The following is a 5,084-nucleotide window of genomic DNA, read 5'->3' on the forward strand; positions in this document are numbered from 1 at the left end:
GCAACAACAGTCACCAACTCTGCATCCAAAACTGTGTAATGTATGTCACAGTATGTACTGTGTTTGATGAAGCACGTACTTATCTGCTGGTGAAACAGTACGTTCTTTTAGGTATGCATGCAAGTAGTATGAATAGATTCCGGACATAACTTCATCTGGGGATGTTGGCATCATCTTGTGAGCCGAATATATGACGTAATAACAACCGCAAAAACTATCTGCTTTGGTTTTATTAAACAAGCACCATTTAAGCACAAGGAACAATTATCTTGGTGTATATATAGCACTTGGAGTTGAGAAGAGCCACCCAACTCGCGATTTAACGCCGTTCTTTTAAATCCAGTGTTTTGAACGTGACGTCACCTCAGCTCCCGATGGATCATGGGATCGTTAAGTGTCCAGTCGATCCGCACTACAAAATCATGCTGGAAGTAGTAGGTCATCTGGGTATTTCTCGCTTACTGTTTCATGAATACTGTGCATCCGGGCATACTACTCCATTGGCATACTGTTTTTGGCATACTATATAGTAGAGAAGAATGTATATTTGGACGCAGCGTGTGACAGCCCCTGAAGCATATTAATGCCACACATTTTTGTACAGACAAGTTTTAATGGGTATAATCACAGTGGTTTCAAAATGAGAACTGTACTGCTGTGTTTCTGAATAAGGCCATGGTAAGGAGACCCAATAAAGGAGGCACATTTGTATATCCAAGACATATTCACATTACGCACAGAAAATATATTCACATTCCACTTTCAACATGTGATCAACAAAAATACCACAAGTCTGACAACATCAATCACAGTGTAACCCCCCACAAAGTGACATTCATGTAATTTTACAGGAGAGCAATGCTTTACCATCTGCCACTGTGTTCACAGCTTTAGTCTACTTCATTTGAAGTTTTGGTGCACAACAAACAGTGTATGATTTCATAAGTGTGAAATAACTTCTGGCAGTGAAACTGGGAGTACACTGAAGTTACTCATTCACCCACATGTCCTCGATGTATCACTAATTATGCTCATTTTGCAATATCAAAACAATATAAAGTCACAGTTTTGTGTAATCAACACGATAAAATCATACACACATAATTGGTCATATATTCGATAGCTTAGACAGAAGCCTTTCAAATACATAGAGGAGAAACTACTACCATCGTCTTCAATAGTGGTTTTTGTTTGTTTCTGTATAACAAACAAAATTCATTGGGAATGTCCTGCCATTTGTTGGATAAAGTGTCAGTACACAAGGCAAAACTCAGTGCTCAACCATTGTTCCCGCTTCATCAAAAGAGCCCACCAATGGATCATCAGCTGGGTGTCTCTTGGCCTCATTCTGAAGCTTTTGTCGAATGTAGCCCTTTATCTCCGAATCTGTCTTCCCATGGAAGAACTGCTGCACTATCCCTATTGAGAAAGTTTGACTGGTGACCAAAAATTCAAACTTCTGACCACAATTAATCAGAAACTTTACAATGGCTTGATTGCAGTTAATGGAATGGAACAGAATGCATTTTCAAACTTAAGATTAGACTAACGAGAGGACACCCACAGTGATGTATTTGTAACAAATGGCACACAATTTCCTCACTGTCTGATCCATCATTACATACTCAGAACGGCCTGGATCTCATGAGCAGGAGGAGTCGGTTTAGGCATCCCTCGCTTGCTGTTAACAATGGCTGAGACAGAGTGAGAAGCCAGACAGTTTCTGTCGTACAGACTCCGCAGCAGGTCGTTGGTAAGTTTCTGAGCAGTGGTCCCTGTGTTTCAGCACTCCAGAAGATCAGCAGTGATAACCTGGAGAAACAAAAACTTGTTGGTGGAGGAGATGTATTATGATTCATGCAGAGAAAAAGTTTATCTCAGAAAATGCAATCAACAGCCAATGAAACAGGATCTCATGATAACCAACCCATCTCATGGGAAGTCGTGATAATAGTTTGAGATCGAAAGAAATCGTACAAGTTGGCTCATACAAAAAAATAAGACTTTCACTCCCATACAGAAAAATAAACAAACCAACAAACAATATTATTAAGATTTTTGCTAAGTTTAACCCCTAAACCTAACCATTATTTTAATAGGAAAATAACTTTTGTTTACCACTAAAGAAATAAAACATCTGAATATTTTGGGTTCAATACAAGTTAAGTTCAGTCAACAGCATTTGTGGCATAATATTGATCATTTCAATTCGTCCCTCCTTCACTTTAAAAAAAATTACAAATCTGGGTTACAGTGAGGCACAAACAATGTACAACTGTTGTAAAAGTACAGCCACAAGTAAAAGTATAGCCAGAAGACGTAAACAATATGCGTGTTAACATGATTTTAGTGTGATAAAATCGCTTACTAACCTTTTCTGTGTAAAGTTATAGCCAATTTTACAGTTTCATTGCCATGATGATGTAATGTCAACAAACCCTAAAACAACTGTAAAAATTTACAACTGTAAAATTTAAACAACTTTACATCTCAAATAATACATGATTTTAACAGAAGAATTAATGTAAGTGCTTTTACAAAACGATAAGCTTCACTTGTCTGCCTTTAAACACTGCAAAAATTGGCCCCATTTACTTACATTGTAAGTGCCTCATTATAACCTTGATTTTTGTTTTTGTTTTGTTTTTTTAAGAAAAGGATGGACGAGTCTAAAGAATTTTTTGTGGTAGTCAACATTATGCCACAAATGCTGTCGACTGAGCTTAACTTGTTTTGAACCTGAAATATTCCTTTAACAAGACGAGGGAAACATTTTACAGGTTATTGACGTACATCATTTGTATTGCATAGATAAATATGGAATGAGAAACAAAATTTGTTCACAGATGTTTTTTTGGTTTTTGTTTTCTCCCCTTTTTCGAATGCCCAATTCCCAATGCACTCTAAGTCCTCATGGTGGCGTAGTGACTCGCCTCAATCCGGGTGGCGGAAGATGAATCTCAGTTGCCTCCGCATCCGAGACGTCAAGCCACACATTTTATAACGTGGCTTGTTGAGTGTTTTACCGCGGAGACATAGCGCATGTGGAGGCTTCATCCTATTCTCCGCGGCATCCACGCACAACTCACCATGCTCCCCACTGAGAGCGAACCACATTATAGCGACCATGAGGAGGTTACCCCATGTGACTCTACCCTCCCTAGCAACCGGGCCAATTTGGTTACTTAGGAGACCTGGCTGGAGTCACTCAGCAATTCGAACTCATGACTCTAGGGGTGGTAGTCAGCGTCTTTACTCGCTGAGCTACCCAGGCCCTGTTTTTTTTTCTTCATTTACATAAAGTGTTGTATATGATAGCTAATATTTGGTGAATGTATTTCATTGATTTGAAATTCTATTTGTTGATTGGTTTGTCTCTATGGGAATAAAAGTCACACCTTTTCGTACAAGTTGTACGATATCATATGATTTCGCCATCTTGAATGAATTATTACCAGTGGTCATGAGACTATGTTGGACTAACACCACATTAACTGAAAAAATTTAACAGCAACAACGTCATTGTGTCATTTATGCATTTGGCAGATGCTTTTACCCACAGTGACTTACAAGGCACTTATTACAGGAACAATCCCCCCAGAGCAATCTAGAGTTAAGTGCCTTGCTCAAGGACACAATGGTGGTGGCTGTGGGTAATCGAACCGGCAACCTTCTGCTTACCATTTCTGTGCTTTAACCCACTATGCCACCACCACATGTGATTGTGTGGTGCTTATGATTTTTTCGGCTCATGTGTCGACTCGCATTTGCAAGTGCAATGCTCTATCAACTGAGCTATCAAGCAATTTGATTATGTAAGAACAAGCTTGTAAATGTAGTTGGTTTTGGTAAATGTTAAAATGTATCACCTTACAAAGTCATGCACTATAATAAATGTGTTTAGATGTTATAAGAAAGCATTGTGTGAGGAACAGGGCAAAAAGTGTTAGTAGTATAGAAAAGGATAGTAGCGTGATTCAGTGAGCTATACCTTTAAGGACAGTTATGAAACTCTGATTATAAAGTCATCTAAAATATAACTCTTTCTTTCTGTTCAAGAAGTGTTCCAATTTTTTGTGGCACTGTTTTGTTAGACCTCATACTGACCACACCCCTGTTGATTTGAACTTGCAGATTCAGTCGTTCTTCCACTGAGCACCACTGGATCTGGAATATGACTGGGTGGCCCGCTTCCCTCGAGCACCCTTGGAGTGCTTGGAGTTGCGGTTTTGTTGCTACAGCTCAGCCATCTATCACTCCTCTCAATTAACTCTTCCAGAGTCTGTGCCAACTTCCCACATGCTGTAAAAGAGCATCTGACCTTGAACTGAATTTTCTTGCTTGATTCTTATGTTACAATGTCAGGATGTAATTTGGGCCATGAAATTAATGTCTCAAAACAAGTGTTAACCTGTTAACCTCTCAGTGATATTAAATGTTTCTTTGACATGCATGGCTCTGTCTGTTTGCTGAGCTTTCCTCAGATGTCCCGCCTGTACCTGTAAGGCTCCTGATTTGCTCCATGGCAATAAGCTCCACTATTGAACGGGACTGGAGACTTCCGAGCACCTGGAAGAAAACCATCCGTGTCACAGTATAACAAAGTTCATGGACACATAGATTCCTTTGAGGATATCCACTTTAACAAAACACCTGTGATTATTTTAAGCGCACAAAGCGCGTTTGGTGTTAAAAGGACGTAAGTGTAATTCACTTTTCATTGGCACCAAACCCCTGAAAGGCATTTCACTGTAAGAAGCTTAATTTGATTCATGTAATTAATTTAATTGCTTTATTATTAACAACTACCTTGGCGGTTTGTAGTACAATGTTACCGCCATAGTAAAATCTGCATCCCTTGTAGCATCTCTTATGGGCTTGTCAACCTCAAAAGCCTGTGTAACAGCAAATAAAACACAGTTTAGAACAAATAGAAGTGTTTTACTATTGCTAACATCCTTTTGTCCAATCTGTAGTCATATTTTCAAAACTCTATACACAATTAGCACAACATCCGTCTGTTGTGGACCATACCATTAACACAATTCATGTTGTTTTCACAGAATATGCAGTCAATTGACACA

At 39.0% G+C, this 5,084-nt stretch overlaps 1 long non-coding RNA gene across 1 annotated transcript; it reads right to left on the reverse strand.

Annotated features, from left to right (window-relative positions):
• Positions 1-737: 737 nt before the first annotated feature.
• Positions 738-4,884, reverse strand: LOC127451434 (uncharacterized). The gene is made up of 4 exons (XR_007899102.1): positions 4,810-4,884; positions 4,500-4,569; positions 4,108-4,302; positions 738-1,812 (listed from the first exon to the last, which is right to left on the reverse strand). It is a non-coding gene; the product is annotated as an uncharacterized LOC127451434 (long non-coding RNA).
• Between the last annotated feature and the right edge of the window lie 200 nt (positions 4,885-5,084).

Source organism: Myxocyprinus asiaticus, chromosome 14 (genome assembly GCF_019703515.2).
Source record: "Myxocyprinus asiaticus isolate MX2 ecotype Aquarium Trade chromosome 14, UBuf_Myxa_2, whole genome shotgun sequence".
Lineage (NCBI taxonomy): Eukaryota > Metazoa > Chordata > Actinopteri > Cypriniformes > Catostomidae > Myxocyprinus > Myxocyprinus asiaticus.